Source organism: Oncorhynchus gorbuscha, linkage group LG18 (genome assembly GCF_021184085.1).
Source record: "Oncorhynchus gorbuscha isolate QuinsamMale2020 ecotype Even-year linkage group LG18, OgorEven_v1.0, whole genome shotgun sequence".
Lineage (NCBI taxonomy): Eukaryota > Metazoa > Chordata > Actinopteri > Salmoniformes > Salmonidae > Oncorhynchus > Oncorhynchus gorbuscha.
In genome coordinates this window covers 6,736,996-6,763,657 of record NC_060190.1, presented here as the reverse complement: position 1 = coordinate 6,763,657, position 26,662 = coordinate 6,736,996, and the positions used below count along the sequence as shown (strand labels likewise).

At 45.8% G+C, this 26,662-nt stretch overlaps 1 pseudogene; it reads right to left on the bottom strand.

The window, feature by feature from the left end:
* The window catches only part of LOC124004086, a 174,822-nt pseudogene that overhangs the window by 76,182 nt on the left and 71,978 nt on the right, over positions 1-26,662 (bottom strand).

The following is a 26,662-nucleotide window of genomic DNA, read 5'->3' as shown; positions in this document are numbered from 1 at the left end:
ATGGGTTTCATAGGAACAACAGGTTGGATGTGGGGCATCTCTCATAGGAACAACAGGTTGGGTGTGGGGCATCTCTCATAGGAACAACAGGTTGGATGTGGGGCATCTCTCATAGGAACAACAGGTTGGGTGTGGGGCATCTCTAATAGGGGTTTCATAGGAACAACAGGTTGGGTGTGGGGCATCTCTCATAGGAGTTTCATAGGAACAACAGGTTGGGTGTGGGGCATCTCTCATAGGGGTTTCATAGGAACAACAGGTTGGGTGTGTGGCATCTCTCATAGGGGTTTCATAGGAACAACAGGTTGGGTGTGGGGCATCTCTCATAGGAACAACAGGTTGGATGTGGGGCATCTCTCATAGGAACAACAGGTTGGGTGTGGGGCATCTCTCATAGGAGTTTCATAGGAACAACAGGTTGGATGTGGGGCATCTCTCATAGGGGTTTCATAGGAACAACAGGTTGGGTGTGGGGCATCTCTCATAGGAACAACAGGTTGGGTGTGGGGCATCTCTCATAGGGGTTTCATAGGAACAACAGGTTGGGTGTGGGGCATCTCTCATAGGGGTTTCATAGGAACAACAGGTTGGGTGTGGGGCATCTCTCATAGGGGTTTCATAGGAACAACAGGTTGGGTGTGGGGCATCTCTCATAGGGGTTTCATAGGAACAACAGGTTGGGTGTGGGGCATCTCTCATATGGGTTTCAGAGGAACAACAGGTTGGATGTGGGGCATCTCTCATATGGGTTTCATAGGAACAACAGGTTGGGTGTGGGGCATCTCTCATATGGGTTTCATAGGAACAACAGGTTGGGTGTGGGGCATCTCTCATAGGGGTTTCATAGGAACAACAGGTTGGGTGTGGGGCATCTCTCATATGGGTTTCATAGGAACAACAGGTTGGGTGTGGGGCATCTCTCATATGGGTTTCATAGGAACAACAGGTTGGGTGTGGGGCATCTCTCATATGGGTTTCATAGGAACAACAGGTTGGGTGTGGGGCATCTCTCATATGGGTTTCATAGGAACAACAGGTTGGGTGTGGGGCATCTCTCGTAGGGGTTTCATAGGAACAACAGGTTGGGTGTGGGGCATCTCTCGTAGGGGTTTCATAGGAACAGCAGGTTGGGTGTGGGGCATCTCTCATATGGGTTTCATAGGAACAACAGGTTGGGTGTGGGGCATCTCTCATATGGGTTTCATAGGAACAACAGGTTGGGTGTGGGGCATCTCTCATATGGGTTTCATAGGAACAACAGGTTGGGTGTGGGGCATCTCTCATATGGGTTTCATAGGAACAACAGATTGGATGTGGGGCATCTCTCATATGGGTTTCATAGGAACAACAGGTTGGGTGTGGGGCATCTCTCATATGGGTTTCATAGGAACAACAGGTTGGATGTGGGGCATCTCTCATATGGGTTTCATAGGAACAACAGATTGGATGTGGGGCATCTCTCATATGGGTTTCATAGGAACAACAGGTTGGATGTGGGGCATCTCTCTCTCATAGGAACAACAGGTTGGATGTGGGGCATCTCTAATAGGGGTTTAATAGGAACAACAGGTTGGATGTGGGGCATCTCTCATATGGGTTTCATAGGAACAACAGATTGGATGTGGGGCATCTCTCATAGGAACAACAGGTTGGATGTGGGGCATCTCTAATAGGGGTTTAATAGGAACAACAGGTTGGATGTGGGGCATCTCTCATATGGGTTTCATAGGAACAACAGGTTGGGTGTGGGGCATCTCTCATATGGGTTTCATAGGAACAACAGGTTGGGTGTGGGGCATCTCTCATAGGGGTTTCATATGAACAACAGGTTGGGTGTGGGGCATCTGTCATATGGGTTTCAGAGGAACAACAGGTTGGATGTGGGGCATCTCTCATATGGGTTTCATAGGAACAACAGGTTGGGTGTGGGGCATCTCTCATAGGGGTTTCATATGAACAACAGGTTGGGTGTGGGGCATCTCTCATATGGGTTTCATAGGAACAACAGGTTGGGTGTGGGGGATCTCTCATATGGGTTTCATAGGAACAACAGGTTGGGTGTGGGGCATCTCTCATATGGGTTTCATAGGAACAACAGGTTGGATGTGGGGCATCTCTCATAGGAACAACAGGTTGGGTGTGGGGCATCTCTCATAGGAACAACAGGTTGGATGTGGGGCATCTCTCATAGGAACAACAGGTTGGGTGTGGGGCATCTCTAATAGGGGTTTCATAGGAACAACAGGTTGGGTGTGGGGCATCTCTCATAGGAGTTTCATAGGAACAACAGGTTGGGTGTGGGGCATCTCTCATAGGGGTTTCATAGGAACAACAGGTTGGGTGTGTGGCATCTCTCATAGGGGTTTCATAGGAACAACAGGTTGGGTGTGGGGCATCTCTCATAGGAACAACAGGTTGGATGTGGGGCATCTCTCATAGGAACAACAGGTTGGGTGTGGGGCATCTCTCATAGGAGTTTCATAGGAACAACAGGTTGGATGTGGGGCATCTCTCATAGGGGTTTCATAGGAACAACAGGTTGGGTGTGGGGCATCTCTCATAGGAACAACAGGTTGGGTGTGGGGCATCTCTCATAGGGGTTTCATAGGAACAACAGGTTGGGTGTGGGGCATCTCTCATAGGGGTTTCATAGGAACAACAGGTTGGGTGTGGGGCATCTCTCATAGGGGTTTCATAGGAACAACAGGTTGGGTGTGGGGCATCTCTCATAGGGGTTTCATAGGAACAACAGGTTGGGTGTGGGGCATCTCTCATATGGGTTTCAGAGGAACAACAGGTTGGATGTGGGGCATCTCTCATATGGGTTTCATAGGAACAACAGGTTGGGTGTGGGGCATCTCTCATATGGGTTTCATAGGAACAACAGGTTGGGTGTGGGGCATCTCTCATAGGGGTTTCATAGGAACAACAGGTTGCATGTGGGGCATCTCTCATAGGGGTTTCATAGGAACAACAGGTTGGATGTGGGGCATCTCTCATAGGGGTTTCATAGGAACAACAGGTTGGATGTGGGGCATCTCTCATAGGGGTTTCATAGCAACAACAGGTTGGGTGTGTGGCATCTCTCATAGGGGTTTCATAGGAACAACAGGTTTGATGTGGGGCATCTCTCATAGGAACAACAGTTTGGATGTGGGGCATCTCTCATAGGGGTTTCATAGGAACAACAGGTTGGGTGTGGGGCATCTCTCATAGGGGTTTCATAGGAACAACAGGTTGGATGTGGGGCATCTCTCATAGGAACAACATGTTGGATGTGGGGCATCTCTCATAGGAACAACAGGTTGGGTGTGGGGCATCTCTCATAGGGGTTTCATAGGAACAACAGGTTGGGTGTGGGGCATCTCTCATAGGGGTTTCATAGGAACAACAGGTTGGGTGTGGGGCATCTCTCATAGGGGTTTCATAGGAACAACAGGTTGGATGTGGGGCATCTCTCATAGGGGTTTCATAGGAACAACTGGTTGGATGTGGGGCATCTCTCATAGGAACAACAGGTTGGGTGTGGGGCATCTCTGATAGGGGTTTCATAGGAACAACAGGTTGGATGTGGGGCATCTCTCATAGGAACAACAGGTTGGATGTGGGGCATCTCTCATAGGAACAACAGGTTGGGTGTGGGGTATCTCTCATAGGGGTTTCATAGGAACAACAGGTTGGGTGTGGGGTATCTCTCATATGGGTTTCATAGGAACAATAGGTTGGGTGTGTGGCATCTCTCATAGGGTTTCATAGGAACAACAGGTTGGGTGTGGGGGATCTCTCATATGGGTTTCATAGGAACAACAGGTTGGGTGTGGGGCATCTCTCATATGGGTTTCATAGGAACAACAGGTTGGATGTGGGGCATCTCTCATAGGAACAACAGGTTGGGTGTGGGGCATCTCTCATAGGAACAACAGGTTGGATGTGGGGCATCTCTCATAGGAACAACAGGTTGGGTGTGGGGCATCTCTAATAGGGGTTTCATAGGAACAACAGGTTGGGTGTGGGGCATCTCTCATAGGAGTTTCATAGGAACAACAGGTTGGGTGTGGGGCATCTCTCATAGGGGTTTCATAGGAACAACAGGTTGGGTGTGTGGCATCTCTCATAGGGGTTTCATAGGAACAACAGGTTGGGTGTGGGGCATCTCACATAGGAACAACAGGTTGGATGTGGGGCATCTCTCATAGGAACAACAGGTTGGGTGTGGGGCATCTCTCATAGGAGTTTCATAGGAACAACAGGTTGGATGTGGGGCATCTCTCATAGGGGTTTCATAGGAACAACAGGTTGGGTGTGGGGCATCTCTCATAGGAACAACAGGTTGGGTGTGGGGCATCTCTCATAGGGGTTTCATAGGAACAACAGGTTGGGTGTGGGGCATCTCTCATAGGGGTTTCATAGGAACAACAGGTTGGGTGTGGGGCATCTCTCATAGGGGTTTCATAGGAACAACAGGTTGGGTGTGGGGCATCTCTCATAGGGGTTTCATAGGAACAACAGGTTGGGTGTGGGGCATCTCTCATATGGGTTTCAGAGGAACAACAGGTTGGATGTGGGGCATCTCTCATATGGGTTTCATAGGAACAACAGGTTGGGTGTGGGGCATCTCTCATATGGGTTTCATAGGAACAACAGGTTGGGTGTGGGGCATCTCTCATAGGGGTTTCATAGGAACAACAGGTTGGGTGTGGGGCATCTCTCATATGGGTTTCATAGGAACAACAGGTTGGGTGTGGGGCATCTCTCATATGGGTTTCATAGGAACAACAGGTTGGGTGTGGGGCATCTCTCATATGGGTTTCATAGGAACAACAGGTTGGGTGTGGGGCATCTCTCGTAGGGGTTTCATAGGAACAACAGGTTGGGTGTGGGGCATCTCTCGTAGGGGTTTCATAGGAACAGCAGGTTGGGTGTGGGGCATCTCTCATATGGGTTTCATAGGAACAACAGGTTGGGTGTGGGGCATCTCTCATATGGGTTTCATATGGGTTTAGGAACAACAGGTTGGGTGTGGGGCATCTCTCATATGGGTTTCATAGGAACAACAGGTTGGATGTAGGAACAACAGGCATCTCTCATATGGGTTTCATAGGAACAACAGATTGGATGTGGGGCATCTCTCATAGGAACAACAGGTTGGATGTGGGGCATCTCTCATAGGAACAACAGGTTGGATGTGGGGCATCTCTAATAGGGGTTTAATAGGAACAACAGGTTGGATGTGGGGCATCTCTCATATGGGTTTCATAGGAACAACAGATTGGATGTGGGGCATCTCTCATAGGAACAACAGGTTGGATGTGGGGCATCTCTAATAGGGGTTTAATAGGAACAACAGGTTGGATGTGGGGCATCTCTCATATGGGTTTCATAGGAACAACAGGTTGGGTGTGGGGCATCTCTCATATGGGTTTCATAGGAACAACAGGTTGGGTGTGGGGCATCTCTCATAGGGGTTTCATATGAACAACAGGTTGGGTGTGGGGCATCTGTCATATGGGTTTCAGAGGAACAACAGGTTGGATGTGGGGCATCTCTCATATGGGTTTCATAGGAACAACAGGTTGGGTGTGGGGCATCTCTCATAGGGGTTTCATATGAACAACAGGTTGGGTGTGGGGCATCTCTCATATGGGTTTCATAGGAACAACAGGTTGGGTGTGGGGCATCTCCCATAGGGGTTTCATAGGAACAACAGGTTGGGTGTGGGGCATCTCTCATATGGGTTTCATAGGAACAACAGGTTGGGTGTGGGGCATCTCTCATATGGGTTTCATAGGAACAACAGGTTGGGTGTGGGGCATCTCTCATATGGGTTTCATAGGAACAACAGGTTGGGTGTGGGGCATCTCTCATATGGGTTTCATAGGAACAACAGGTTGGATGTGGGGCATCTCTCATATGGGTTTCATATGGGTTTCATAGGAACAGCAGGTTGGGTGTGGGGCATCTCTCATATGGGTTTCATAGGAACAACAGATTGGATGTGGGGCATCTCTCATATGGGTTTCATAGGAACAACAGGTTGGGTGTGGGGCATCTCTCATATGGGTTTCATAGGAACAACAGGTTGGGTGTGGGGCATCTCTCATATGGGTTTCATAGGAACAACAGGTTGGGTGTGGGGCATCTCTCATATGGGTTTCATAGGAACAACAGGTTGGGTGTGGGGCATCTCTCATATGGGTTTCATAGGAACAACAGATTGGATGTGGGGCATCTCTCATAGGAACAACAGGTTGGATGTGGGGCATCTCTCATAGGAACAACAGGTTGGATGTGGGGCATCTCTAATAGGGGTTTAATAGGAACAACAGGTTGGATGTGGGGCATCTCTCATATGGGTTTCATAGGAACAACAGGTTGGGTGTGGGGCATCTCTCATAGGGGTTTCATATGAACAACAGGTTGGGTGTGGGGCATCTCTCATATGGGTTTCAGAGGAACAACAGGTTGGATGTGGGGCATCTCTCGTAGGGGTTTCATAGGAACAACAGGTTGGATGTGGGCCATCTCTCATATGGGTTTCATAGGAACAACAGGTTGGGTGTGGGGCATCTCTCATAGGGGTTTCATAGGAACAACAGGTTGGGTGTGGGGCATCTCACATATGGGTTTCATAGGAACAACAGTTTGGGTGTGGGGCATCTCTCATAGGGGTTTCATAGGAACAACAGGTTGGGTGTGGGGCATCTCTCATATGGGTTTCATAGGAACAACAGGTTGGGTGTGGGGCATCTCTCATATGGGTTTCATAGGAACCACAGGTTGGGTGTGTGGCATCTCTCATAGGGGTTTCATAGGAACAACAGGTTGGGTGTGGGGCATCTCTCATAGGGGTTTCATAGGAACAACAGGTTGGGTGTGGGGCATCTCTCATATGGGTTTCATAGGAACAACAGCTTGGGTGTGGGGCATCTCTCATAGGGGTTTCATAGGAACAACAGGTTGGATGTGGGGCATCTCTCATATGGGTTTCATAGGAACAACAGATTGGATGTGGGGCATCTCTCATAGGAACAACAGGTTGGATGTGGGGCATCTCTCATAGGAACAACAGGTTGGATGTGGGGCATCTCTCATATGGGTTTCATAGGAACAACAGGTTGGATGTGGGGCATCTCTCATATGGGTTTCATAGGAACAACAGATTGGATGTGGGGCATCTCTCATATGGGTTTCATAGGAACAACAGGTTGGATGTGGGGCATCTCTCATAGGAACAACAAGTTGGATGTGGGGCATCTCTCATAGGAACAACAGGTTGGATGTGGGGCATCTCTCATAGGAACAACAGGTTGGATGTGGGGCATCTCTCATAGGAACAACAGGTTGGATGTGGGGCATCTCTCATAGGAACAACAGGTTGGATGTGGGGCATCTCTCATAGGAACAACAGGTTGGGTGTGGGGCATCTCTCATAGGGGTTTCATAGGAACAACAGGTTGGATGTGGGGCATCTCTCATAGGGGTTTCATAGGAACAACAGGTAGGGTGTGGGGCATCTCTCATATGGGTTTCATAGGAACAAAAGGTTGGGTGTGGGGCATCTCTCATATGGGTTTCATAGGAACAACAGGTTGGGTGTGGGGCATCTCTCATATGGGTTTCATAGGAACAACAGGTTGGGTGTGGGGCATCTCTCATATGGGTTTCATAGGAACAACAGGTTGGATGTGGGGCATCTCTCATAGGGGTTTCATAGGAACAACAGGTTGGGTGTGGGGCATCTCTCATATGGGTTTCATAGGAACAACAGGTTGGTGTGGGGCATCTCTCATATGGGTTTCATAGGAACAACAGGTTGGGTGTGGGGCATCTCTCATAGGAACAACAGGTTGGATGTGGGGCATCTCTCATAGGGGTTTCATAGGAACAACAGGTTGGGTGTGTGGCATCTCTCATATGGGTTTCATAGGAACAACAGGTTGGGTGTGGGGCATCTCTCATATGGGTTTCATAGGAACAACAGGTTGGATGTGGGGCATCTCTCATAGGGGTTTCATAGGAACAACAGGTTGGGTGTGGGGCATCTCTCATATGGGTTTCATAGGAACAACAGGTTCGGTGTGGGGCATCTCTCATATGGGTTTCATAGGAACAACAGGTTGGGTGAGGGGCATCTCTCATATGAGTTTCATGGGAACAACAGGTTGGGTGTGTGGCATCTCTCATATGGGTTTCATAGGAACAACAGATTGGATGTGGGACATCTCTCATAGGAACAACAGGTTGGATGTGGGGCATCTCTCATAGGAACAACAGGTTGGATGTGGGCCATCTCTCATAGGGGTTTCATAGGAACAACAGGTTGGGTGTGTGGCATCTCTCATATGGGTTTCATAGGAACAACAGGTTGGATGTGGGGCATCTCTCATAGGGGTTTCATAGGAACAACAGGTTGGGTGTGTGGCATCTCTCATATGGGTTTCATAGGAACAACAGGTTGGATGTGGGGCATCTCTCATAGGGGTTTCATAGGAACAACAGGTTGGGTGTGGGGCATCTCTCATAGGGGTTTCATAGGAACAACAGGTTGGGTGTGGGGCATCTCTCATAGGGGTTTCATAGGAACAACAGGTTGGGTGTGGGGCATCTCTCATAGGGGTTTCATAGGAACAACAGGTTGGGTGTGGGGCATCTCTCATATGGGTTTCATAGGAACAACAGATTGGATGTGGGACATCTCTCATAGGAACAACAGGTTGGATGTGGGGCATCTCTCATAGGAACAACAGGTTGGATGTGGGCCATCTCTCATAGGGGTTTCATAGGAACAACAGGTTGGGTGTGTGGCATCTCTCATATGGGTTTCATAGGAACAACAGGTTGGATGTGGGGCATCTCTCATAGGAACAACAGGTTGGATGTGGGCCATCTCTGATAGGGGTTTCATAGGAACAACAGGTTGGGTGTGTGGCATCTCTCATATGGGTTTCATAGGAACAACAGGTTGGGTGTGGGGCATCTCTCATATGGGTTTCATAGGAACAACAGGTTGGGTGTGTGGCATCTCTTATAGGGGTTTCATAGGAACAACAGGTTGGGTGTGGGGCATCTCTCATATGGGTTTCATAGGTACAACAGGTTGGGTGTGGGGCATCTCTCATATGGGTTTCATAGGAACAACAGGTTGGGTGTGGGGCATCTCTCATAGGGGTTTCATAGGAACAACAGGTTGGATGTGGGGCATCTCTCATAGGAACAACAGGTTGGGTGTGGGGCATCTCTCATAGGGGTTTCATAGGAACAACAGGTTGGATGTGGGGCATCTCTCATAGGGGTTTCATAGGAACAACAGGTTGGGTGTGGGGCATCTCTCATAGGAACAACAGGTTGGATGTGGGGCATCTCTCATAGGAACAACAGGTTGGATGTGGGCCATCTCTCATAGGGGTTTCATAGGAACAACAGGTTGGATGTGGGGCATCTCTCATAGGGGTTTCATAGGAACAACAGGTTGGGTGTGGGGCATCTCTCATAGGAACAACAGGTTGGATGTGGGGCATCTCTCATAGGAACAACAGGTTGGATGTGGGCCATCTCTCATAGGGGTTTCATATGAACAACAGGTTGGGTGTGTGGCATCTCTCATATGGGTTTCATAGGAACAACAGGTTGGATGTGGGGCATCTCTCATAGGGGTTTCATAGGAACAACAGGTTGGGTGTGGGGCATCTCTCATATGGGTTTCATAGGAACAACAGGTTGGGTGTGGGGCATCTCTCATATGGGTTTCATAGGAACAACAGGTTGGGTGTGGGGCATCTCTCATATGGGTTTCATAGGAACAACAGGTTGGGTGTGGGGCATCTCTCATATGGGTTTCATAGGAACAACAGGTTGGGTGTGGGGCATCTCTCATAGGAACAACAGGTTGGATGTGGGGCATCTCTCATAGGAACAACAGGTTGGATGTGGGGCATCTCTCATAGGAACAACAGGTTGGATGTGGGGCATCTCTCATAGGAACAACAGGTTGGGTGTGGGGCATCTCTCATAGGGGTTTCATAGGAACAACAGGTTGGATGTGGGGCATCTCTCATAGGGGTTTCATAGGAACAACAGGTAGGGTGTGGGGCATCTCTCATATGGGTTTCATAGGAACAAAAGGTTGGGTGTGGGGCATCTCTCATATGGGTTTCATAGGAACAACAGGTTGGGTGTGGGGCATCTCTCATATGGGTTTCATAGGAACAACAGGTTGGGTGTGGGGCATCTCTCATATGGGTTTCATAGGAACAACAGGTTGGGTGTGGGGCATCTCTCATAGGGGTTTCATGGGAACAACAGGTTGGGTGTGTGGCATCTCTCATAGGGGTTTCATAGGAACAACAGGTTGGGTGTGGGCCATCCCTCATAGGGGTTTCATAGGAACAACAGCTTGGGTGTGGGGCATCTCTCATAGGGGTTTCATAGGAACAACAGCTTGGGTGTGGGGCATCTCTCATATGGGTTTCATAGGAACAACAGGTTGGATGTGGGGCATCTCTCATAGGGGTTTCATAGGAACAACAGGTTGGGTGTGGGGCATCTCTCATATGGGTTTCATAGGAACAACAGGTTCGGTGTGGGGCATCTCTCATATGGGTTTCATAGGAACAACAGGTTGGGTGAGGGGCATCTCTCATAGGAACAACAGGTTGGATGTGGGGCATCTCTCATAGGGGTTTCATAGGAACAACAGGTTGGGTGTGTGGCATCTCTCATATGGGTTTCATAGGAACAACAGGTTGGGTGTGGGGCATCTCTCATATGGGTTTCATAGGAACAACAGGTTGGATGTGGGGCATCTCTCATAGGGGTTTCATAGGAACAACAGGTTGGGTGTGGGGCATCTCTCATATGGGTTTCATAGGAACAACAGGTTCGGTGTGGGGCATCTCTCATATGGGTTTCATAGGAACAACAGGTTGGGTGAGGGGCATCTCTCATATGAGTTTCATGGGAACAACAGGTTGGGTGTGTGGCATCTCTCATATGGGTTTCATAGGAACAACAGATTGGATGTGGGACATCTCTCATAGGAACAACAGGTTGGATGTGGGGCATCTCTCATAGGAACAACAGGTTGGATGTGGGCCATCTCTCATAGGGGTTTCATAGGAACAACAGGTTGGGTGTGTGGCATCTCTCATATGGGTTTCATAGGAACAACAGGTTGGATGTGGGGCATCTCTCATAGGGGTTTCATAGGAACAACAGGTTGGGTGTGTGGCATCTCTCATATGGGTTTCATAGGAACAACAGGTTGGATGTGGGGCATCTCTCATAGGGGTTTCATAGGAACAACAGGTTGGGTGTGGGGCATCTCTCATAGGGGTTTCATAGGAACAACAGGTTGGGTGTGGGGCATCTCTCATAGGGGTTTCATAGGAACAACAGGTTGGGTGTGGGGCATCTCTCATAGGGGTTTCATAGGAACAACAGGTTGGGTGTGGGGCATCTCTCATATGGGTTTCATAGGAACAACAGATTGGATGTGGGACATCTCTCATAGGAACAACAGGTTGGATGTGGGGCATCTCTCATAGGAACAACAGGTTGGATGTGGGCCATCTCTCATAGGGGTTTCATAGGAACAACAGGTTGGGTGTGTGGCATCTCTCATATGGGTTTCATAGGAACAACAGGTTGGATGTGGGGCATCTCTCATAGGAACAACAGGTTGGATGTGGGCCATCTCTGATAGGGGTTTCATAGGAACAACAGGTTGGGTGTGTGGCATCTCTCATATGGGTTTCATAGGAACAACAGGTTGGGTGTGGGGCATCTCTCATATGGGTTTCATAGGAACAACAGGTTGGGTGTGTGGCATCTCTTATAGGGGTTTCATAGGAACAACAGGTTGGGTGTGGGGCATCTCTCATATGGGTTTCATAGGTACAACAGGTTGGGTGTGGGGCATCTCTCATATGGGTTTCATAGGAACAACAGGTTGGGTGTGGGGCATCTCTCATAGGGGTTTCATAGGAACAACAGGTTGGATGTGGGGCATCTCTCATAGGAACAACAGGTTGGGTGTGGGGCATCTCTCATAGGGGTTTCATAGGAACAACAGGTTGGATGTGGGGCATCTCTCATAGGGGTTTCATAGGAACAACAGGTTGGGTGTGGGGCATCTCTCATAGGAACAACAGGTTGGATGTGGGGCATCTCTCATAGGAACAACAGGTTGGATGTGGGCCATCTCTCATAGGGGTTTCATAGGAACAACAGGTTGGATGTGGGGCATCTCTCATAGGGGTTTCATAGGAACAACAGGTTGGGTGTGGGGCATCTCTCATAGGAACAACAGGTTGGATGTGGGGCATCTCTCATAGGAACAACAGGTTGGATGTGGGCCATCTCTCATAGGGGTTTCATATGAACAACAGGTTGGGTGTGTGGCATCTCTCATATGGGTTTCATAGGAACAACAGGTTGGATGTGGGGCATCTCTCATAGGGGTTTCATAGGAACAACAGGTTGGGTGTGGGGCATCTCTCATATGGGTTTCATAGGAACAACAGGTTGGGTGTGGGGCATCTCTCATATGGGTTTCATAGGAACAACAGGTTGGGTGTGGGGCATCTCTCATATGGGTTTCATAGGAACAACAGGTTGGGTGTGGGGCATCTCTCATATGGGTTTCATAGGAACAACAGGTTGGGTGTGGGGCATCTCTCATAGGGGTTTCATAGGAACAACAGTTTGGGTGTGGGGCATCTCTCATATGGGTTTCATAGGAACAACAGGTTGGGTGTGGGGCATCTCTCATATGGGTTTCATAGGAACAACAGGTTGGGTGTGGGGCATCTCTCATAGGGGTTTCATAGGAACAACAGGTTGGGTGTGGGGCATCTCTCATATGGGTTTCATAGGAACAACAGGTTGGGTGTGGGGCATCTCTCATAGGGGTTAAGATATAGAAACAGGTATAGAATAAGATATAGAAACAGGAGAAAATGGATGCCATTTTTAAAATACTTTGCTTGGAGTGCCAGATGTGAAGGGTTTGAACATGAGACTTTTCTTTTAGTTCATTGCAACAGGCAAGCTCAGCCAAAGTACACTACATGACCAAAAGTATGTGGACATCCGCTCGTCGAACATCTCATTCCAAAATTATGGGCATTAATATGGAGTTGCTCCCCCCCATGCTGCTATAACAGCCTCCACTCTGCTGGGAAGGCTTTCCACTCGATATTGGATTATTGCTGCGGGGACTTGCTTCCATTCTGGCACAAGAGCATTAATGAGGGTGGGCACTGATGTTGGGCGATTAAGCCTTGCTCGCAGTCGGTGTTCCAATTCATTCCGAAGGTTTTTGGTGGGGTTGAGGTCAGGGCTCTGCGCAGGCCAGTCAAGTTCTTCCACACCAATCTCGAAAAGACATTTCTGTATGGATCTCGCTTTGTGCACAGGGCATTGTCATGCTGAAACTGGAAAGTGCCGTCCCCAAACTGTTGCCACAAATTTGGAAGCACAGAATCGTCTAGACTGTCATTGAATGTTGTAGCGTTATGATTTCTCTTCACTGGAAGAAAGGAGCCCAAAACATGAAAAACAGCCCAGAACATTATTCCTCCTCCACCAAACTTTACAGTTGGCATTATACATTCAGGCAGGTAAGTGTTCTCCTGGCATCTGCCAAATCCAGATTCATCCGTCGGACTGCCAGATGGTAAAACATGATTCATCACTGCAGAGAAAGCGTTTCCACTGCTCCAGAGTCCAATGGCGGAAAGCTTTACACCACTCCAGCCAACGCTTGGCATTGCACATGGTGATCTTAGGCTTGTGTGCGGCTGCTTGGCCATGGAAACTCATTTCATGAAGCTCCCGACGAACACTTCTTGTGCTGACGTTGCTTCCAGAGGCATTTTGGAAGTCAGTAGTCAGTTATGCGGAGGGCAGACGATTTTTACGCGCTACTCGCTTCAGCTCTCGCCGGTCCCATTCTGTGAGCTTGTGTGGCCTACCACTTCGCAGCTGAGCCGTTGTTGCTCTTAGACGTTTCCACATAACAGCACAAGCAGGGCAGAAATTTGATGAACTGACTTGTTGGAAAGGTGGCATCCTATGACAGTGCCATGTTAAAAGTCACTGAGCTCTTCAGTAAAGCCATTCTACTGCCAATGTTTGTCAATGGAGATTGGAATGCTGTGTGCTCTATGTTATACACCTGTCAGTATTGGGTGTGGCTGAAATCGTCAAATCCACAAATTTGTAGGGGTGTCCACATACTTTTGTATACATAGTGTATTTTAACTGATTTCCAATTGTGTTTGAACCCAGGTCTGGTCTGCCTCACTTTGTTGACAAAGTCCTGGTATCCGGGGTAGTAGGTGGTGACGATGGAGAAGATGTACCAGTCGTATTCCTCCATGATCTTCAGCATGATGGAGGCCTGCTGCTCTATGGACGGGCCAAACTGGAAGAACATGGAGTGGTCGTCCTGCAAACACGGGAAGAGAGAGAAGAGCGAGAGGGAAGACAGAAGAACGGGACGTCAGGTCAACGGTCAAACGAAAATGAGATGTAAAGGAGGATAGTACATGTACAGCACATGGGGCGGCCACACACACAAACAACATCTGGAGACTCAAGGGAGGTCCAGGGGGCGATGTTGTTCAGTCACCCATGAGGACGTGATGGTTGAGATGCATTATGTATGGAACTAAGGGACTGGAGGGGACATCAGAGGAACTGTATGAAGAGGACACGCCCAGCAGCAGCTGAATGTCAGGGGTCTATTTGTGTTCATGAGTTTGTCAGTGGGGGAGTGTGTGTACGATTACAAGTGAGTGTGAGCGAGATTGTGAGTGTGCGTGTGTGTGTGTGTCCTCACAAGGATAGAAAAACAAGGAAAATTCTGATAAGTGGGGTCATCTCACTGGTCACCCTAAGGGAAAAGGCTATTTTAGGTTTAGGGGTTAGGTTTACGGTTAGGGTTAGAGTTTAAGGTTAGGTTTAGGGGTTAGGGAAAATAGGATTTTGAATGGGAATCAATTGTTTGGTCCCCACAAGGATAGTAAAACAAACATGTCTGAGTGTGTGTGTGTGTGTGTGTGTGTGTGTGTGTGTGTGTGTGTGTGTGTGTGTGTGTGTGTGTGTGTGTGTGTGTGTGTGTGTGTGTGTGTGTGTGTGTGTGTGTGTGTGTGCGTGCGTGCGTGCGTGCGTGCGTGCGTGCGTGCGTGCGTGCGTGCGTGCGTGCGTGCGTGCGTGCGTGTGTGTGTGTGTGTGTGTGTGTGTGTGTGTGTGTATGTGTGTGTGTGCGTGCGTGTGTATGTGTGTGTGCGTGCGTGCGTGCGTGTGTGTGTATGTATGTGTGTGTGTGCGTGTGTGTGTATGTGTGTGTGTGTGTGCGTGTGTGTGTGCATGTCTGCGTGAATCTGCTCATATATACAGTGGGGTTTGAAATGATTGACACAAAGATAAGAAAATATTACTGTAAAGTAAATAATTCAAATACTGAGCTGTACTGTATGCTACACAAATGGAAAAGTATATTATTTTATACTAATACAATTGCTCAGAGAAATAGATGCAGTTTTTTTTCTCAAAAAGGCAGGGGTCAATATTACTGACACCCCTGTTTTCAATATCTCACCATACAAGGATAATGGCACTAAGCCTTTTCCCAAAATGTTTAATGAGTTGGAGAACACATTGGAATGAATCTTAAACCATTTCTCTTCCAGGAAGACAATAACACCAAGCATACATACAAATCCACAAATAAAATGGTTAACTGGCCACATAATCATCTTTTTGCAATAGTTATGTCAGTTTCCAGACTTGAAACCAATTGAAAACGTGTGGTTTGATATGAGGAGGACAATCCCATAAAACGCAGACGAAGGATATCAAGAATCTGGAAAGATCTGGAAGGATTCTGTATGGATCCCTCCCAATGTGTTCTCCAACTCATAAAACATTTGAGAAAAAGGCTCAGTTACGTTATCCTCCCAAGGTGAGGTATTTGAAGGTTTTGAAAACAGGGTTCTCAATCATTTTTAACGCTACTTTTTTGAGACAAAAAAAATGATTACTTGTTGAACAAAATCTCTTTCTCTGAGCAACTGTATAAGTATAAAATAATGTTTTTTTTAGCATACAATACAGCACAGTATTTTAAGTATTCATTTTATATAGTAATTTTTTCTAATTGCAATCAAGGGTGTAACGTTGGACCCCACCGTATGTGTACACAGTGAGTGAGTGAGTGAGTGAGTGAGTGAGTGAGTGAGTGAGTGAGTGAGTGAGTGAGTGAGTGAGTGAGTGAGTGAGTGAGTGAGTGAGTGAGTGAGTGAGTGAGTGAGTGAGTGAGTGACACCGTCCATACTATATCTGTATGTTCCCGTGTGCAAGCCTGGCCTGCCTATGTGACAGCTCTGTGTGTGACTCTGTGTGTATGGGCGTGTCCATAGGTTGTGGCTCCATGTTACTCATGCAGCAGGCTGTGCTGAACTCTCCCTGGCTCAGGTCTACTCGCTCCACTCCACATCAAAGCCCACTTCCCGCCCTGTTACATCTCCCACCTCCCCCACAGGGACAGATATGGCTTGATCCGTTACCTAGCTTCTGCTTTGATGAGGTAATCACATTCCATGTCAATGGGGGACGTAAGTGTGGAAGTAGAATAGGGGAGGTTGGGGGATTAATCCTGAAACGTTGACAGTCAGGAGACACTTCACTTGAAATAACTGTGTTAAAATAATATGCTTGTGCACAGACGCATCACAGGCGCACCCTTATACTCTAACCTTTCTATTGAAATCCGTTGCTATTTTGACTACGTTCCATATGTTCTGAGGGTCATATACATTTCTAAGGTGAGTGTTTTTGTATGTATGCCGTGTTTGTCCCTTCCCATAACTTCCTGTCAATCAACCGCAAATCCACGGCAGCCATTGACTCCTCTTGATCCTCCACGTTTCTCAATCTATCCTGAGCCCTAATCTCTCCTCTTCACACCTTTACACACTTCTCTCTCTATTCTCTCTCTGTCCTACATTATTCATCACTGTGCGGATACAGATGTAATTTAATTTGAAGACTTCTTTCCGCTCTTTTCCTCTATCATTCTATTCTCTCTTTTCATTCTGTGTCTCAAATGCCATTCACTTGGATCAGCAGACCCCTATCCCATTATTCATAGAATAACAGCTAATCAGTCTAATGTTCTCTTTAATATCCTCATCAATTCACTCTGTTTTATCCTAATGGAATTACTGTCTGTCAGTGTTTTGCTTTTTACTCTTCGTGTTTATCTTCTTCACACCAAGTCCTAAAGCTCAATTAGCTCATGTCTGCGAGGTGCCAACCAGTGTCCTGCAGGGCCAGCAGGGTCAAACTCGTCTCGTTCCTGATCAGCGACCAAGTTGCATGTCCTGTCCACTCACATCAGTGTTCACTAGCCCAACTCACTGTAATGTGATGCCCAACACTTGTATGGGCCCTGGTTATGAGTGGTGCACAAAATAGGATAGAGGGTGCCATTATGGATGGAGCCTATGAGCAATGTGAGAGATGCTCAACGGATGAATGAAAGAGAGCGGAGAAAGGACATTTTTCTTCGAGATGGAAAAATACCTATTATTGTAACTCTCTGAAGAGTATTGTTTGAATTTTGACATGCTTTTGTCGGCGTTGTGCAATGTGAGTTTGATTGTTCAGCGCAAAATCACGCGAGTCAACGCTTACTTATTATGTGATGCAGTGGCACCACTTCTGCTGCTACACAACTGCCTTTTGCAGACATGAGCTAAAGGAGGCTAGTAAAGTACAGCAGCTTAAATGACTCACTATCATCATTTTCCCGTTGGTCATAAAGATGACAGCAACCAGCCTCAGTAGATATACAACACTGTAACCTATTGCATCTCCCTGAGGATTTGTAACGTACTGTACTGGGATGAAGCATAATATGTGAGTAACCCGTCTTTAACATAGTGACTCTTACACCTCAACCACACCTCACATCAACCACTCTGCAACACATGTATGAATATATGCAGAGTCTAGTATACAAACAAGTGCTTCCATCGCTTCCTTCTTTACAGGATGTCACCTGTTTCTATAAGATGTGCTGGGATGGGGAGCAGTGTTGAGGGCGGCTATTATTTAAACCTATTGAGACTCTGAAGTGTTGTGAGCTTGATTTATATCAGATCGTCACGGTGGCTTCGCCTGGCGTCGGAGCTGGCTGCTTCCTCTGCTGCGTCAATGTGTACTGTGGTGTGTGTGTGTGTGTGTGTGTGTGTGTGTGTGTGTGTGTGTGTGTGTGTGTGTGTGTGTGTGTGTGTGTGTGTGTGTGTGTGTGTGTGTGTGTGTGTGTGTGTGTGTGTGTGTGTGTGTGTGTGTGTGTGTGTGTGTGTGTGTGTGTGTGTGTGTGTGTGTGTGTTGTGTGTGTGTGCAGTCTAAAGCGGGTCTGAAAGGATTTGGCAACTCATCTCCATGTCATGCCAATGAAAGCCTGTCTCCAATTAGATTTGCAGGGAGAGAACGACATATCAGCCCTCCGCTTAACAAGCCCTGGTGGGAGAGGATTGAGAGAGAGAGAGAGAGAGAGAGAGAGAGAGAGAGAGAGAGAGAGAGAGAGAGAGAGAGAGAGAGAGAGAGAGAGAGAGAGAGAGAGAGAGAGAGAGAGAGATAGGGGTGATGAGAGAGAGAGAGGGAGGGGTGGCAGTTGGGGCTGAGCGAGAGATAGAGAGGAGTCTCAATTGAGAAAACAGGAAAAACCTAAGAACTCCCAGAGAGAGAGAGTAAGAACAAGAGAAGGATTCACAAACACACACATTGAAGTAGCAGCTGCGTTATCGTAGACACATCCTTTCCTTCCTCTCCTTCAACCACTCCGTTTTTCCACTTCACTCCCCTCTTTCAATCCAACTTTTATCCTCTCCCCCTTCCAACTATCTTTGATCTATCTATCTTCCCTCTGTCTTTCCTCCATATATCTATCTTTCCTCTGTCTTTCCTCCATCTATCTATCGTCCCTCTGTCTTTCCTCCATCTATCTATCTTCCCTCTGTCTTTCCTCTGTCTTTCCTCCATCTATCTATCTTCCCTCTGTCTTTCCTCTGTCTTTCCTCCATCTATCTATCTTCCCTCTGTCTTTCCTCTGTCTTTCCTCCATCTATCTATCTTCCCTCTGTCTTTCCTCCATCTATCTATCTTCCCTCTGTCTTTCCTCCATCTATCTATCTTCCCTCTGTCTTTCCTCCATCTATCTATCGTCCCTCTGTCTTCCCTCTGTCTTTCCTCCATCTATCTATCGTCCCTCTGTCTTTTCTCTATCTTACCTCTGTCTTTCCATATTTTCTCCCCAGCACGTTCATCCTGCTGTCAGTCTCGCTCTGTGGTTTAAGCTCACCATGCTTCATCATCAAATTTCTTCGCTAATCAAATACACACAGAGTTAATTCACCTAACATTCCTTGTTTAATTAGGAATGACCCTATTTTGAAGTCTTTCCTGTTGCGTGGCTTTTTCTTATGCACTTCATTTGAAGAACCCACAGTGTCTTGATTGAATCACTCTGCTATTTCTGGTCCAGGAAATGATTACACAGTTGCTCTCGTTTCATTTGCTGGGCAGCCAATAGACTAAGAACATGTGCATTCTATAAATGACGAGCTCTGGAAAATGGGGATGGCAATCATGGGAACTAGATATAGAGTGTGGTAGGACATTGCAACATTTTGTGAGCAGCACAATATGAAATCAAAAAGAACCTCAGCATCTCAAATATCTGGCTCCTAACTCCGATATCATTAACAAACTAGCAAAATGTTTTCGCTCCTGTTGCGTAGCAATTAACCACTCTCACAGTAAGAAGCTCTTAATGGTATGCGTAAATCACAAGCAAATCAATGTTTGACAAAAAGTGCAGCTTTTGTACTTTAGTCAACAAACTAGTACATATTGTGGCTGCCAGGTAGCAGTCTCACAGAAGATGTTCTGTGGGTCGCTTCAATGAATCCCAAAGAAACCAAGTATGTACAGTAGTGTTTTGCGTATTTTACAGTCCATTAAAAAGGACATTATAGAGTTATTTTTCCAGTATAAAGTCCATTTTAACAGACTGTAAAATACACTGTGACCTTTATTATCAGCATGCTGAGGCCTGTCCTCACCACAGCCAGCAGACTCTATCTCTGACCTCTGTGTGGGGAATATCATGTTGGTTACGTCACCAAACCCCCGTGGTCACAACCATCCTCCACACACACACAAACCATGGTCACAACCACGCACACACACACACGCACGCACGCACGCACACACACACACACACACACACACACACACACACACACACACACACACACACACACACACACACACACACACACACACACACACACACACACACACACACACACACACACACACACACACACACACACACACACACACGCACACACACGGAGGTGCTTAAACTCAGGTCATACAATATGACTGCTCATGCACTGGTTCTACAGCTTGGAAACATATTTACCATGCACGCATACTATATGTGCACATGGTGCCATACATATACATGCATGAATACATACAGTACCAGTCAAAGGTTTGGACACACCTACTCATTCAAGGGTTTTTCTTTATTTGTACTATTTTCTACATTGTAGAATAATAGTGAAGACATCAAAACTATTAAATAACACATATGGAATCATGTAGTAACCAAAAAAGTGCTAAACAAATATATTTGAGATTTGTGATTCTTCAAAGTAGCCACCCTTTGCCTTGATGACAGCTTTGCACACTATTGGCTTTCAAAAGTCTTGAAGGAGTTCCCACATATGCTGAGCACTTGTTGGCTGCTTTTCCTTCACTCTGTGGTCCAACTCACCCCAAACCATCTAAATTGGGTTGAGGTCGGGTGATTGTGGAGGCCAGGTCATCTAATTTATCACTCCATCACTCTCCTTGGTCAAATAGCCCGTACGCAGCCTGGAGGTGTATTGGGTCATTGTCCTGTTGAAAACAAATGATAGTCCCACTAAGTGCAAACCAGATGGGATGGCGTATCTCTGTAGAATGCTGTGGCAGCCATGCTGGTTAAGTGTGCCTTGAATTCTAAATCAATCACAGACAGTGTCACCAACAAGCACCCCCCACAGCATCACACCTCCTCTTCCATGCTTCACGGTGGGAACCACATATGCAGAGATCATCCGTTTACCTATTCTGCGGCTCATAAAGACACAGCGGTTGGAACCAAAAATCTCAAATTTGGACTCAACAGAACAAAGGGCAAATTGCCACAGGTTTAATGTCCATTGCTCGTGTTTCTTGGCCCAAGCAAGTCTCTTCTTATTATTGGTGTCCTTTAGTAGTGATTTGTTTGCAGCAGTTCGACCATGAAGGCCTGATTCAAGCAGTCTCCTCTGAACAGTGTATGTGGAGATGTGTGTTACTTAAACTCCATGAAGCAATTATTTGGGCTGCAATTTCTGAGGCTGGTAACTCTAATGGACTTATCCTCTGCAGCAGAGGTAACTCTGGGTCTTCCTTTCCTGTGGCGGTCCTCATGAGAGCCAGTTTCATCATAGCGCTTGATGGTTTTTGCGACTGCACTTGAAGAAACATTTAAAGTTTTTGACATTTTCCGCATTGACTGACCATGTCTTAAAGTGATGATGGACTGTTGTTTCTCTTTGCTTATTTGAGCTGTTCTTGCCATAATATGGCTATCTTCTGTATACCAACCCTACCTTGTCACAACACAACTGATTGGCTCAAACGCATTAACAAGGAAAGAAATTCCACAAATTGACTATTAACAAAGCACACATGTTAATTGAAATGCATTCCTGGTGACTACTCTGGTTGAGATAATGCCAAGCGTGTGCAAAGCTGTCATCAAGGCAAAGGGTGGCTACTTATAGTGGATAAAATATATTGATTTGTTTAACAGTTTTGGTTATTTTGGTTAACACTTATTTCATAGTGTTGATGTCTTCCCTATTATTCTACAATATAGAAAATAGTAAAAAGAAAGAAAAACCCTTGAATGAGTAAGCGCGCGCACACACACACACACACACACACACACACACACACACACACACACACACACACACACACACACACACACACACACACACACACACACACACACACACACACACACACACACACACACACACACACACACACACACACACACACACACAGCAGAGTCCCCTTACTTATGATAAGACACTAATAATATAGGTCCTATTGACATAGCAGTGAATGACTCAGTGAATCAGCCCAGAAACATATAATTTAAAAAAAGAGAATGACAGAAACTCATCAACTCATAGTTGATTTGAAATAGCAGGAATAATTTTTCATCCTCTTCCCCAACATATTTTTTTCCCCCTCACCATCTTCTCTATTTCAGTTTCCCAACACCAGGTTCTGCTCTCAATAAACATTTAATAATGTGCTGAATATCTAATTAAAATAAATGATTATGACTTTGTGTTTCAAATTCATCTGTATTACACGTACACATACACACTCCTGTGTGAGCGCACACGTACACACGCACACTTGCTTTTTTCCAAACCTCAAACCTTTTTTCCTCCAGTCTCCATTAATGTGTCTCAAACTGCCACTCTGTGTACGGAGGGAGAAGATGGAGGAGGCCAATTGTCTTATTGGAACTGCTACTGTAATGTCTACAGCCCTGGCAGGACTCACATCATGTCAGCCCTGGCAGGACTCACATCATGTCAGCCAAGCCCATTACTTCCTGAAATACACTGAAATGGATTGACGGCGAGGGACATGGGGATGACAGATTAAAGGACAAGACCAGGACAGAAAGGTTGGTGTTCGGGACAGGAAGGAAGGAAGGAAGGAAGGAAGGAAGGAAGGAAGGAAGGAAGGAAGGAAGGAAGGAAAAGGAAGGAAGGAAGGAAGGAAGGAAGGTGAGTCTGAGACAGCAAAGAAAAAAGCCCAAGACAATGAGGAAAGGAGGATGGAAGGATGGAGAAGGAGAACAAGACCTTTGCACTCTGCGGTTAATGAAAACCTCCCGTCACGAGGAGTTGATTAAGCTCGTTAACAACGGGAGAGCCTGCTGGGCAATTAATCACTGACACATGGATGCGCTGCATGCTGATTGGTCCATTCCACCCCAGTCAATAGAGAGGAGCCACTTATATGTGACCATGACTGAGCCCGAGATGGGCAACTAACTACTGTATGCTATAGCGCTTTCTCAGTTCCTCTTTCCTTGATTCCTTGTGTCCTCTCTCCTCGCCTCTTTCTCAAAACACATTGGAGGAGAAGGTCTTCATTTGAATGCTAAGCTAATGCAGTGTCACTATAGAAAGACTACACTGTAAATACACTGGCGTAATGAATAGAGTGACTGAGAAGAGAAAACAACAGTTTGTATAAAAGTATATCGTTGTATAAAAGCATAGTGTGGTCCCGTGTGGCTCAGTTGGTAGAAAATGGAGCTTGCAACACCCGGGTTGTGGGTTTGATTCTCACGGGGGACCAGATTCCCACTGGGGACCAGATTCCCACTGGGGACCAGATTCCCACGAGGGACCAGATTCCGACTGGGGACCAGATTCGCACGGGGGACCAGATACCCACGGGGAACCAGATTCCCACTGGAGACCAGTAAGAAAAAAGTATGCAAATGTATGCACTGCATAATTCACTCTGGATAAGAGCATCTGCTAAATTACTAAAATGTAAATGTATCAATCGCGAAAAATGAGTCCCTGGAGAATGCAAGGAAATGGGTGTGCATAATGTAGGATTTACTCTAGCCTTGATTTCCCATCAAAGATCAACCTCTTGAGAAAATGGCCAGTGATTTTATGTGGGTGTTTGACTTCTGCCAAACACATGTGTGTCTCTCTCTCTCTCTTCCCCCCCCCCCTTCTCTCTAACAAGCACAGAAGGTTAGAGTGCAGAGTCGAGCCAAGTACAGAGTACAATGAGATACATGTGGTTCACAACCCTGTCAGTGTTTTTTTTTGCAAGTCTTGACTCCCATTTCCACTCCCTCTCCTCTCTCGCTCACTCCCTCTCTTTCTCTCCTCCTTCTCCTATTAGCCTAACTCTGTCCGACACCACTTCATGCTGATTCCTCCCTTCACTCTGTTTTCCCTCACTAATATCTCTCTCTCTCTCTCTGTCCATTAATCAGCATACTCTCTTTCATTCTCCAACTAACTCCTTCCGTCATCTACAGTATTTATTTAAAACACTCTCTCTAAATTCAATTGGAATTTCAATTGAAGGGTCTTTATTGGCATGGATAACATATGTTTACATTGCCAAAGCAAGTGAAATAGATCATAAACAAAAGTGAAATAAATACTACAAGATTTACAGTAAACATTACACTTACAAAAGTTCCAAAAGAATAAAGACATTTCGAATGGCAAATTATGTCTATACACAGTGTTGTAATGATGTCATATTATGTCTATACACAGTGTTGTAATGATGTCATATTATGTATATACACAGTGTTGTAATGATGTCATATTATGTCTATACACAGTGTTGTAATGATGTCATATTATGTCTATACACAGTGTTGTAATGATGTCATATTACGTCTATACACAGTGTTGTAATGATGTCATATTATGTCTATACACACAGTGTTGTAATGATGTCATATTATGTCTATACACAGTGTTGTAATGATGTCATATTATGTCTATACACAGTGTTGTAATGATGTCATATTATGTCTATACACAGTGTTGTAATGATGTCATATTATGTCTATACACAGTGTTGTAATGATGTCATATTATGTCTATACACAGTGTTGTAATGATGTCATATTATGTCTATACACAGTGTTGTAATGATGTCATATTATGTCTATACACAGTGTTGTAATGATGTCATATTATGTCTATACACAGTGTTGTAATGATGTCATATTATGTCTATACACAGTGTTGTAATGATGTGAAAATTGTTAAAGTACAAAAGGGAAAATAAAAACATATAAACATATAAACATAAATATATGTTGTATTTACAAAGGTGTTTGTTCTTTAATGGTTGCCCTTTTATTTTAGCAACAGGTCACAACTGTTTCACCCAATAGATATGGGAGTTTATCAAAAGTCCATTTGTTTTCAAATTCTTTGGGGGTCTGTGTAATCTGAGGGAAATATGTGTCTCTAATATGGTCATGCATTTGGCAGGAGGTTAAGAAGTGCAGCTCAGTTTCCACCTCATTTTGTGAGCAGTGTGCACATAGCCTGTCTTCTCATGAGAGCCAGGTCTGCCTTGAGCAAACTTTCTCAATAGCAAGGCTATACTCAGTGGTCAGGTATTCTGCCACTATGTACTCTCTGTTTAGGGCCAAATAGCATTCTAGTTTGATCTGTTTTTTGGTTAATTCTTTCCCATGTCTCAAGTAATTATCTTTTTGTTATCTCATGATTTTGTTGGGTCTAATTGTGTTGCTGTATTGGGGCTCTGTGGGGTCTGTTTGTGTTTGTGAACAGAGCCACAGGACCAGCTTGCTTAGGGGACTATTCTCCATGTTTATTTCTCTCTAGGTGATGGCTTTGTTATGGAAGGTTTGGGAATCGCTTCCTTTTAGGTGGTTGTAGAATTTAACGGCCCTTTTCTGGATTTTTATAATTAGTTGGTATTTGTCTAATTCTGCTCCGCATGCATTATTTGGTGCTTTACGTTGTACACTGAGAAAATTTTTGTAGAATTCTGCATGAGTATCAATTTGGTGTTTGTCCCAATTTGAGAATTCATTTTGAGAATTCAGACCTCACAGCCATAAAGAGCAATGGGTTCTATAACTGATTCAAGTATTTTTAGCCAGATCCTAATTGGTATGTCAAATTTTATGTTCCTTTTGATGGCATAGAAGGCTCTTCTTGCCTTGTCTCTCAGATCATTCACAGCTTTGTGGAAGTTACCTGTGGCGCTGATGTGTAGGCTGAGGTATGTATCGTTCTTTTGTGTGCTTCTAGGGCAACGGTGTCTTCATGGAATTTGTATTTGTGGTCCTGGAAACTTGATCTTTTTTGGAACACCATTATTTTTGTCTTACTGAGATTTACTGTCAGGGCTCAAGTATGATAGAATCTGTGCAGAAGATCTAGGTGCTGCTGTAAGCCCTCCTTGGTTGGTGACAGAAGCACCAGATCATTAGCAAACAGTAGACATTTGACTTTAGGTTCTAGTAGGGTGAGGCCGGGTCCTGCAGACTGTTCTAGTGCCCTCGCCAATTCGTTGATATATATGTTGAAGAGGGTGGGGCTTAAGCTGCCTCCCTGTCTCACCTCCTGGCCCTGTGGAAAGAAATGTGTTTTTTGCCCATTTTAACCGCAAACTTGTTGTTTGTGTACATGGATTTTATAATGTCGTATGTTTTTCCCCCAACACCACTTTCAATCAATTTGTATAGAAGGCCCTCGTACCATATTGAGTCAAAAGCTTTTTTGAAAACAAAAGCATGAGAAGACTTTGCGTTTGTTTTGGTTTGTTTGTTTGTCAAGGGTGAATACGTTGTCTGCCGTACAGTAATTTGGTAAAAAGCCAATTTGACATTTGCTCAGTACATTGCTAACGCTGAGGAAATGAGCGAGTCTGCTGTTAATGATAATACAGAGGATTTTCCTACGGTTGCTGTTCATTCAATATAATT